Genomic DNA, 11,947 nt, shown 5'->3' with positions numbered 1-11,947 from the left:
ATGGGAGAAACTTTCCCGTCAACTCCCCTTAGGCTATGTCTACACTACTGCGGTAAGTTGACCTACACTACGCTACTCCAGCTACGTGAATAATGCAGCTGGAGTTGACTGAAAATATCCAGGTTTCAGAGTAGCAGCCGTGTTAGTCTGTATTCGCAAAAAGAAAAGGAGTACTTGTGGCACCTTAGAGACTAAAAAATTTATTTGAGCATAAGCTTTCGTGAGCTACAGCTCACTTCATCGGATGCATTCGGTGGAAAATACAGAGGGGAGATTTATATACACACACAGAGAACATGAAACAATGGGTTTTATCATACACACTGTAAGGAGAGTGATCTCTTAAGATGAGCTATTACCTGCAGGAATGGGGGTGGGGGGAGGAGGAGGTGGAAAACCTTTCATGGTGATAATCAAGGTGGGCCATTTCCAGCAGTTGACAAGAACGTCTGAGGAACGGTGGGGGGTGGGGGGGAGAAATACCATGGGGAAATAGTTTTACTTTGTGCGATGTCCCATCCACTCCACATGCATCCGATGAAGTGAGCTGTAGCTCACGAAAGCTTTTGCTCAAATAAATTTGTTAGTCTCTAAGGTGCCACAAGTCCTCCTTTCCTTTTTGAAAATATCCAGTCGACTTACCTTACTCTTCTCATCGGGGGTAGAGTACAGGGATCGACTGGAGAGCAATCTGCACTTGATTTGGCGGGTCTTTACTAGATTTGCTAAATCGACCCCCGGTGGATCAATCTCAGAGCTTCAATCTCTGCCCTAGTGTAGACCTGCCCCTACTCACGCCGGTGGAGTACCGGTGTCGATGTCTGAGCGATCGGCGGTTGATTTAGTGGGGCTTCAGTAGAGCCGCTAAATCGACCCCCGGTGGCTCGATCACCACAGCATCAATCCCAGCTGTAGTGGAGACCATCATCATCAGCGCTAGCATCTCTCTTCCTCTTGGAAAAGAGAGCGATCTTTTGTTTGTTTGTTTCCTTCTTTTGTGGAGAATTTCAGCTGAAAATGTTAAGTTTTCAGCAGTTTTTAGCTAAAAATGTTTGGTTCTTTGTTGCCAAAACCAAAATATATGGGATTTTTGTGTGGACTTCTCTGAACAGTCATTTTTTCTGCTAAAAAAAAAAAAATCTGGCAGGCTCTAGATGCTGATTGAATAGATAGCAAATGTTCCAATTGTAATTCATAATTATATGCTTAAATTTGCTCTCTATATTAATACCCTAACATATTTAATTTAAATAGCAAACTTACTGTTTTGGTCTCTGGAATTTTTCCCAGCTTTTGATGCATTTGGTCCTCCAATGCTAGGTATTATTTGTCATTGATCTAATCTAATTTATCTACCACTGTATTACCTTAGGTCCTTTACCCTAGACAGCTACACCCTATTGCTTGTGTTGGGTAGAACTGTCTGAGAGGGGCTGGGAAGGGAGATGGGGAGCAGGTACAAGTTACCACAAAAAGTTACCAGAAACCTGATTTTCACTAGCATTCAGGCCCACTCATTTGGTGGTCCAGGTAAAGGATGCTCTCTGATCCTCTAAACCTCCAGCCCCCAAGAACACTGCAGCCCCTAATCCATCCCTCTAAACCTTAATCACAAGGTCACTGCCTCACACACCCTGTATCCAGAACCTAGGTAATCACATTGATTCAGATTTTAATGGAAATTAAAGCAGATTGAATAATTTCCATTTGGAACATTTTTATAACAGAAAATAATGTTAATTGAAATCAGAACTTGCCATGTGTATATGTCAATTTTATTTTATTAAATAAAAAGAATTGATATAAAATAAAAAATAATGTATAATAATGTGTATGCATATATTATAAAATAAACCAAAAGAATATGACACAAAAACTATTAAAATCAATAAAAATTAAAAATAAAATAATACAAAAAAGTAACTTAAAAATAGAGAAATTCGTAATATTTTTTTAAAAAGTTTAAAAGTGTAATTTAAAAATAAAAATAAAATGGGAAACGAAATGTGCTCGCATGAGTCAATGAGACCTGTGCTCCCGGTTACACTTTAGGAGCTTCCCGGCCCCCTCCCCATTCACCTCTCTCTACCCCTCAGGAACGGGGCTGGACAGCCGTCTCACTCCGGCCATGGGGCCACCCAGCCCGGGAGTGAGGGGCGGCGCCCGCCCGGGGTTCCGGACCCACAGACAAAGCCCGGGGGGGAACCACAGACACACAAACACCATCATCACACTTGGATGGGTATCGGAGGGTCTCTGATTCTACATTGCTCCATTTCTTTAAAGTACTCATTACAAATCAACTGTGACACATTGCTGTATTTGCTTGTAATTTCTCAGGCCGTTCGTAAGAGTCGAAAACGCTAGAGGGACATTGTAATTAGCCTAAAACCAAGCACTGCAGCCACTGAAAATCTGAGCTAAGATTACACTGAAAAGAAAGGTTTCAGAGTAGCAGCCGTGTTAGTCTGTATTCGCAAAAAGAAAAGGAGGACTTGTGGCACCTTAGAGACTATGCTCTAATAAATGTGTTAGTCTCTAAGGTGCCACAAGTCCTCCTTTTCTTTTTACTGAAAAGAAAGCCACGTTTGTTCCAGTAAGAAATGTACAGTTAGGCAACCGCCCAGCGGTAAATCGAAACGAAAGGATCCTTAAATCGAGTCAGGATTGACTCAAAACCACAATGGTGTATGTTTTCTTACTGAAATGAAAGACAGTTTAATACAATCTGAAAAAAAGAAATATTTGGCGTGGAGCTGTAGCGATTTGGAGTAGGTGTGAGCACGCACATGCACAGCTGAGAGTGAAGTCGTATAAAGAAGGTAATGATACGGGTTTTGAAAGGCGTCGTTTTTCAAACGGCGAAACGAAAGTGGAAGGGCTCTGCGTCCGCTGGAAGTTTGTTTCTCTCACCCATGGCAGAGGGACCGGTTCCAGATATGCCCTGACCCGCCGTGTCTCTCGGAAACACACCTCAGGCCACGTCTGCACTGGCGAGCTGACGGCGGCGGAGCGGACCCGCAGCTGAGCAGAGCGCTCCCGTGGCCAGGCTTTGCGGACATAAATGCTACAGGGCGTCGGGATCAGAGGCCCTCCGATGACCCGCCGAGCGTGGCGAGGGCGCTTCAGACTCTGTGGCTGCCGGTCAGAGGCGAGTGAACTTTAAAGGCAGGTGTTTCTGGCCCCCTTCCTGGCGCGAGCGCGACGGGGCCCGGCTCTGGAAGTCTCAAGGGGCCACGATCCCCGCCGTGTCCCCGGGGGCAGTTCCAGGAGGGCGGGGCGATTCGCCGCGCAGCCCGGGCAGGGGCCGCGTTGCCTTTTTCCCTCGCCTCATTGCGAAGGCTTGGCCCGGAGCCGTGACACAAGGTTGTGTGGGCGGGGTACACGCCGGGAAAGGGCCTGAGTGGGGGGACTCAGGCTGGTGCAGAGAGGGGAGCAGAGCCCGGAGGCCTCCAGCCTGGCTCGCTCCCTCCCTCCCCTCTCCACCTCTGACCTTGTGCACCCCGCTGCGGCTGGGCTGAATCTCGCCCCAGGGGGCCCAGCCGAGGGACACCCCGTCTCTCTCTCGCTCTCCCGGGGGTCTCTCCCGGAGTCAGGGTCACCGTCCACTGACGGAAGAGGTGCCTGGAGGTTGCGGGGAGTCTCGCTTGCTCAAGCGGAGATGACCCCCGTCCAAGGCAGAGTGGCGCCTGCCGACACTCCCCGCTCCGGCGGGGTCTGTCCACCAGCTACCTCGTCCCTGGAGCGCAGGGTCTCGCCTCTGCCCACACGGAGGGGAGCCCTCATTGCTCAGTGTATAACAGGGGGGTCGCATAGCCTCCTGTACAACAAGAGCAAGAGCCTTGTGTCCAGCAAGTATAAATGGGACTGGTTCCCCCCGAGCTTTGTCTGTGGGTCCAGAAGCCACGGGTGGGCGCCGCCCCTCACTCCCGGGCTGGGGTGGCCGCATGGCCGGAGTGAGACTGCTGTCCAGCCCCGTGCCCATGGGGCACAGAGAGAGGGGGCTTTGCTGAAGAAGCCCCTGCCCTGTGATTGGGGTTGACCAGATGTCCCGATTTTATAGGGACAGTCCCGATTTTGAGGGTCTTTTTCTTATAGAGGCTCCTATTATAGGGCCCCACACCCACTGTCCCGATTTTTCACATTTGGTGCCTGGTCACCCTACTACCTGTGATGGAGGCACAGGTGGGTCCCAAGGACTCTCATTGAGCAAAGGTGGGTTTGGTTCAATCTCAGATTTTACTTTTTTTTTAATTGAATTTACTCTTTAAATTGTATTTGATATTTTAAGAACCTTTTAAACTATTTTATTTTAATTTACTTTCATTTACAGGGATGGGAGGGGGGTGTCGCTTAGCTTCCTGTACAACAAGAGCAGAGAGTCTTGTGTCCAGCAAGTATAAATGGGACTGGTTGCCCCCGGGCTTTGTCTGTGGGTCCGGAACCCCGGGCGGGCGCCGCCCCTCACTCCCGGGCTGGGGTGGCCGCATGGCCGGAGTGAGACTGCTGTCCAGCCCCGTCCCCATGGGGCACAGAGAGAGGGGGCTTTGCTGAAGAAGCCCCTGCCCTGTGATTGGGGTTGACCAGATGTCCCGATTTTATAGGGACAGTCCCGATTTTGAGGGTCTTTTTCTTATATTGAGGCTCTTATTGCCCCCCACCCCGTCCCAATTTTTCACACTTGCTATCTGGTCACCCTTAGATATATCATACATCTGTGATCTAGGAGGAGCAGCTGAGACGTGCCCGTATGATAACAGCAGGGGGTCCTGAGAAAGTCTGGCCTCCGGAAAATTCCTTCCTGAACCTAAACCTGGTGATCACTTTCACCCTCAGCAGGTGAGCAAGGCCCAGTCAGGCATCTGGAAAGGACTGACTGGGTCTACCTCAAATTGTACCCGATGGGGGGATTGTTAAAACTGTACACACACACACACACACAGAGAGACACACACACACACACCCCAGTGCACAGAAAGGAGCGGGGACTACTGAGAAGCTCCTAACCTGTGATTGGGCGCACAGGTCAGGTCCCATGGACTCTCACCCACCACATTTCAGTTTCAAAGTTCACATCTTTTATTTTTTTTTTTTGTTTATTTACCTCTCTTCATTTCTTTTCCTTTGAGATTCAAAATATGTGTCTAGTTTTCCTCTGAGGGATACATGTTTTGTGTTGTCGGTTGCTGCTCCATTGAGGGGTGTAACGACCAGGGAGAGAAGTAGCAGCAGTTTCATCACATGGAAGGAACACTGGTGTTTATTCCGCCTGCGAACATAAATGAACTAGTCCCTTTCCCTTCCCTGTCATCTCAAGTGGCCATCGCGGGCCAATGTTACTTGCTACCCTTCTCGTATAGGGGATGAACAATGCATCAAAAGAGACATTAACATTGTGTGGGAATGGATGCAGGACAAAATGATACAATTAAGGCAGTAAAACTAGGCATTATGGGTAGGGTCTCCTTTCATATATAGATTCTGAGTTAGGTAGGTTAAAGGAATCAGGATAAAAAATAGTCTTGTTGGACCATATCCTGATGCAAGAATCCAGAGTGCAAAGGTGATGTCTGAAATTCAAGCTGCCCCCCTCATCCCCCGACTGTTGACTCATCTTAGAGATAAAAACTTCCTTTGTCATTTTCTAAAGTTTAATGTCTGTTAATGTCTGTTCATCTGATTTGGAGATGTAAACTAATGTGATTACTTTTGAGGTCATTTTGAGAGTGATTTTAAAAAGGTATCGGGCGCCTAGTCAGATTTTTCAACAGCATTCTCTAGTTTTTGCTTAGTTTTTGATGCCTTAAGTGCTTCTGAAAATCCCCCTATACATGTAAATACCTTTAAAAATGGCTATTTTTTGTTAATTGAAATCAGAACTTTGTATGTGTGTATATATGTCAGTTTCATTTTTAAATAAAAATAATTGATATAAAATAAAATAAAAATTAATGTATAATAATGTGTATACATAATATGATAAAATAAACCAAAATAAAATATCACCACTTTTACACTGCCTTCACTCAGTGTTTTAATACATTGTATCCTTGCTCAACATTTGTTTCATTTCAAATTACCTTTTTTTCCAAAAATGAAAATTTCACTAAAATTTTTTTTTTAATTTTCCCCACAAATTTGTTTAACAAAAAGTATGTTTCAGTGTGTTTAAGTTTGGGGTTTTCTTTCATTCTTTCACTGAATACCAAAAAATGAAAACATTTTGGTTATCCAGTTTTCCAAAATTCCATATTTTTCATGGACAATTTTGATGTTTCCCTTTCAACACTTTTCATCCAGTGCTTGCTACAGTAAAATGTCTGTCATATATAATTGCTGAGAAAATGAGTCAATTGTTGATTTTAATAAATCATTTTGGAGGAAAAAAAGGAATGTTTTATGGCTCCAACTCAGGACAGATTTTCAGGATGTGTTTAACTTTAAATATGTGCTCTAAGTCCTTTCTAAGCAAATTCAATGACTATTTAAATCAAGAGGAGTTTTGCTAAGATTTCACCCATTAACTCTAATGGTACTTAAGCACATGATTAAAGTCAAGTGCAAGTGCATAGTAAAGTGGTGTCTTGAATGTAATCATGATTTTTTTTAATAAGGATCTATGTACATTGTGCTAATTATCTTATTTTCTTCACCTAATGGGATACTGCTAAAGACACTGAGTACACAATGATAACTTCTCTGAGTAAGTTTTAAACCAGCCTAGCAAAGATTTTATATTGCTTAGGATGGTAAAAAAAACTTTAAAGCAATTATTTTATTCTCTATTGAATTCTATAGGCTTTTAGAGTTTTGGTTTTTTAAGAGAAACTTTACTAGTTTTATCTCTAGGCTTTTATTGTAAATGTTCAGGGGTTATTTATTTATTTTATTAGTGATTGCTTATTACAGAATCATTTATAATTATTAAGATGCAGAGGAAATTTCATTATAAGCCGTAAAATGGGATTATCAAATGGGGCCCTAAAGAATTTAGGCTCGCTACTGCTACAGAAATTAAATGGGAATTAGGGGTAACATTTTCAAAAGCACCCCTAAGCAGCTTAACATTTTAAGTCCCATTTTCAAAAGTCATCTACATCCTTAGAGATACATTTTAAGGGTATGTGGGTGCCTAGTGGGGTATTGAAAAGCACCTATATCCCTAACATCTATTGATTTAAAATACTTTTATAATACCTCAATACCTTTAAAACTCTGGCCCTTAGCCTAAGTCTTATTGACAATCAATAGTACTAAGGTTCCTAAGTCCATTGGGCTATTTAAAAATTTGAGTGTAAAGTAGATGCAAAAATATTACCACTGCTCTTGGAGAATAGAAACATCCAGTCTGGAATTTCCCCCCACAACTTTTGAATCCCTTTGCAAAGGAAGGAGAGAGTAAGGCTCATATACCCATATAAAAAAAGAAAAGGAGTACTTGTGGCACCTTAGAGACTAACAAATTTATTTGAGCATAAGCTTTCGTGAGCTACAGATCACTTCATCGGATGCATTCGGTGGAAAATACAGTGGGGAGATTTATATACACACACAGAAAACATGAAACAATGGGTTTTATCATACATACTGTAAGGAGAGTGATCACTTAAGATGAGCTATTACCAGCAGGAAGGGGGGGGGGAGGAAAACCTTTTGTAGTGATAATCAAGGTGGGCTATTTCCAGCAGTTAACAAGAGCATCTGAGGAACAGTGGGGGGTGGGGTGGGGGGGAGAAATAACATGGGGAAATAATTTTACTTTGTGTAATGACGCATCCATTCCCAGTCTCTATTCAAGCCTAAGTTAATTGTATCCAGTTTGCAAATTAATTCCAATGCAGCAGTCTCTCCTTGGAGTCTGTTTTTAAAGTTTTTTTGTTGAAGGATAGCCACCCTCAGGTCTGTAATCGAGTGACCGGAGAGATTGAAGTGTTCTCCGACTGGTTTTTGAATGTTATAATTCTTGACGTCTGATTTGTGTCCATTTATTCTTTTACATAGAGACTGTCCAATTTGACCAATGTACATGGCAGAGGGGCATTGCTGGCACATGATGGCATCTATCACATTGGTAGATGCGCAGGTGAACGAGCCTCTGACAGTGTGGCTGATGTGATTAGGCCCTATGATGGTGTCCCCTGAATAGATATGTGGAGAGAGTTGGCAACGGGCTTTGTTGCAAGGATAGGTTCCTGGGTTAGTGGTTCTGTTGTGTGGTGTGTGGTTGCTGGTGAATATTTGCTTCAGGTTGGGGGGCTGTCTGTAAGCAAGGACTGGCCAGTCTCCCAAGATCTGTGAGAGTGATGGGTCATCCTTCAGGAGTGTGTATGATAAAACCCATTGTTTCATATTCTCTGTGTGTGTATATAAATCTCCCCACTGTATTTTCCACCGAATGCATCTGATGAAGTGAGCTGTAGCTCACGAAAGCTTATGCTCAAATAAATTTGTTAGTCTCTAAGGTGCCTTTTCTTTTTTGCGAATACAGACTAACACGGCAGCTACTCTGATACCCATATAAAATTCAGTGCTTTCCCTCTGGATGTTTTGACTGAAAGGTCTATCAAAATATTATTTTAGACTGATATAATTTCAGTCTTGAAAGCAAATTAGATGCCATTGATATTATTTTTACTAACATGCATTTGTGCTGGGCTAATAAAATGTTGTTCATATTGAAACTCTGTGTGTGTGTGTGTGTGTGTGTGTGTGTGTGTGTGTGTGTGTGAGAGAGAGAGAGAGAGAGAGAGAGAGAGAGAGATCAGCTGCTTTAAGAAATTTTTGTAAACACAAGGTGATCTGGACAATGAATAAAATAAACAACAATATTTTTCCCACCAGTGCAACCAAACATATATTTATGTTTCATGGTGTTCACGTCAGGTATTCCCATTAGAGCTAATTCTGTGGCAGAATTTTAGAAAGAACAGAACATTTGTATCACATGTTATAATATTTTCTGCAATTCTAGCTGTGCCTCTGATAGTGATGTATCCTGCGGAAACCCTGCATTTGAAGAACGCTTCCTTGTCAGGTTAAAAAGTGAAACACCAACGAAGCAGATTAGGCTGTATTTTATTTTACTTTGGCTGTGCTGTGATATTAATTCCTGGCATCAGAAGTGTAATCTCATTTTAGCAGCCCCTTTGTTCTCTAATATATCACGACTCCCGTTGGTTGGGTTTCATCCCCATGGAAATTTTTGATTTTTCATTGAAAAAGCCAAAACCTGAAAATTGTTTTTTTGGTGGAGGGTGGATGTTTTGGATTTTCAGCAACTGAATGCAAACATATTTGTCAAAGAACTAAATATTTTCAGCCAAAGGCTACGCAAAACTTCAGATTTTAAAAAATATTTGGGTTTACAGATTTCAGATGAAATATGGTGAAAATCATATACTTTCCATGAAGACTTTCAGTTACTTCAAACCCCAGTATCTTAATCAAAATCTTAATCAGCCCTAATCCAAAGGGAAATGAAACAGTTTTCTGATTTTTTGCAGTGTAGTGGAGTTTCCAGAGACACACAGTTTTTCTTTGCTCTGTTAGTGGAGAAGATAGGTACTCACATCTTAAATAACATATCACAGTAGTCCTGATACCAAACAACCTGGACAATTTCCTGGAGGCTTGATCAAGTAACAGAAAATTATAGAATTATAGGGCTGGAAGGGACCTCAAGAAGTTATCAAGTCCAGGCCCCCTAGAAACCAAGGAAACCTGGACCATCCCTGAGAGCTATTTGTCTAACCTTTTCTTAACCATCTCTAATTATGGGGATTCTATGAAGAGCGGACATAGATTTTTGAACATTTCTGCAATTAAACTGATGAGATTTCAGTTCACTGCGATATTCAACTTATATTGCAGAGTTTGTTAGTTTTCATCTAGTTTGACAATAAATTGAATTAAAAGTTGAGTTTATCTTGAAAATATATTAACAAATTTGCTTCATTTCCCCTAGATACATCCCAGGGCAAATGATTACTATAGAAATCAAACGTCCATTGAGGAATTCGTCCTCCTGGGATTTGGGAATCTCCCTGAACCTCAGATTCTTCTCTGCTTCCTGTTTCTAGTGATCTACATGGTGACCATAGCTGGAAATATCCTCATTGTTGTGCTAGTTGTGGCTGATCAACACCTTCACACCCCTATATACTTCCTCCTGGGGAACTTGTCCTGCTTGGAGACCTGTTACACCTCCACCATCCTGCCCAGGGTGCTAGCCAGTCTCCTGACTGGGGACAGAACCATTTCCGTTAGTGACTGCATCACACAATTTTATTGTTTTGGTATCCTGGCAGCCACAGAATACTATCTGCTAGCAGTGATGTCTTATGATTGGTATCTAGTGATTTGCAATCCACTCTGTTATGCCACTCTGATGAACGGCAGTGTTTGTTTCCAGCTAGCGGCTTGTTCCTGGACAAGTGGCTTTCTGAGCAGTACCATAATAATCATTTTAATGACTAAAATAAAGTTTTGTGGCTCCAATGAAATTGACCATTTCTTTTGTGATTCCTCGCCCATCATAAAACTATCCTCTAGTGATACCCAGCTTCTAGAACTCACGATTTTCACAGTCTCCTCCGGCAGGTGACTGGTCCCATTTCTATTCACATTGGCGTCCTACATTTGTATCATCAACACCATCCTGAGAATTCCTTCCACCACCGGGAGGCAAAAGGCATTTTCTACCTGCTCCTCTCACCTTGTCACTGTCACAACATTTTATGGTACTCTGATTATTGTCTACATGGTTCCAACTGCCCACCATTCAAAGGACTTATACAAGGTATTCTCTGTCTTCTACACAGTCCTGACCCACATGGTCAACCCCCTCATCTACAGTCTGAGGAACAAAGAGGTCAAAGAGGCCGAGAGAAAGGCTGTCATTAAGTTTCTGGCTTTTGCAAGACTTCAGACTGTAAAATTAACAGATCTCTATCAGTGACCTACAGCAGGAGATTCCGAAAGACTGGCACCTCTCCCCAGTCAGCTAATTTTGATCTTTGGAGTTGTAAAATAAGGTTGAGATTTTTAAAAGGGACTTTAGGGGTTAGGAGCACTGGATTCCATGCTTTGATTTTCCAGAAACTTTTGGAGCGTTACTTAGGGTGATATCTCAAAGGAGTTAAAGGGAGTTAAACACCTAAATTGGAGTTTATCACCAAAGGGATTTAATCACCTAAATTGGAAGTTGAGTCACCTAATTCCTTCACATTTCTTTGAAAATCCTGGCCTAAAACTTTGGCAGACACGGATTTCACTGAATTTTAGGACTGATACTTGCTGCTGCTGCCTTTAGGGAGCAGTGTTTGTATGGTATGCTTTGGCTGATATTTTTCTTTTCCAGGTGATGGAGGATAATTTGGGGAGAGGGGAGAAGGAAGGGGGAAACAATGATTACATGAGTGAGAAAAATAAATCTGAATTCAAATGCAATGTTAACTGTTGTAGATGCCTGTGGAATTACACCATGTTTCCCTTTGCAAATCTAATAATAAAACAGAGGAACTGCATACAAGTTTGGGTCAATATTTTTTTGGTCTTTGAGTCATATTTTAAGGTCAGAAGGGACTCTGATCTAGTCTTCATGACACAGGCCAAAGAACCTGACCCGCCATCTATGTTTCCTACTCTCTCCTATCTGGACTTTTCAGTGTCTCTGATTACCCTAGATTTACTGAGCTGGCCAATGGAGATGAACTGATTCACAGAAACTCTGGACTCTTTCTTTTAAGGCATATTTCAACATTGTGGGCCTGATTCAACACTGGGTTACTTAGTCTCTATATATGCTACTTTACATTTGAATGAGAGCTTTCTGGTAGGGGAAATTCTTTCTAGCAGTTTATAGATAGACCCATTGTGACTGAGATTTCCAAAGCAACTAGGAAGACTTTCTAAAGAACCAGTAAATAACAGGCCATTAAATTTCACC

At 42.5% G+C, this 11,947-nt stretch overlaps 1 protein-coding gene and 1 pseudogene across 1 annotated transcript in view; one reads left to right on the top strand and one right to left on the bottom strand.

The window, feature by feature from the left end:
* LOC119841806 (mast cell protease 3-like) overlaps window positions 1–11,947 on the bottom strand; it is a 500,929-nt gene that overhangs the window by 399,349 nt on the left and 89,633 nt on the right.
* On the top strand, window positions 4,091–11,525 carry LOC119841553 (annotated as a pseudogene).

This window comes from Dermochelys coriacea, chromosome 13, assembly GCF_009764565.3.
Source record: "Dermochelys coriacea isolate rDerCor1 chromosome 13, rDerCor1.pri.v4, whole genome shotgun sequence".
Taxonomy (NCBI): Eukaryota; Metazoa; Chordata; order Testudines; family Dermochelyidae; genus Dermochelys; species Dermochelys coriacea.
This window is presented reverse-complemented; position numbering and strand designations above follow the sequence as displayed.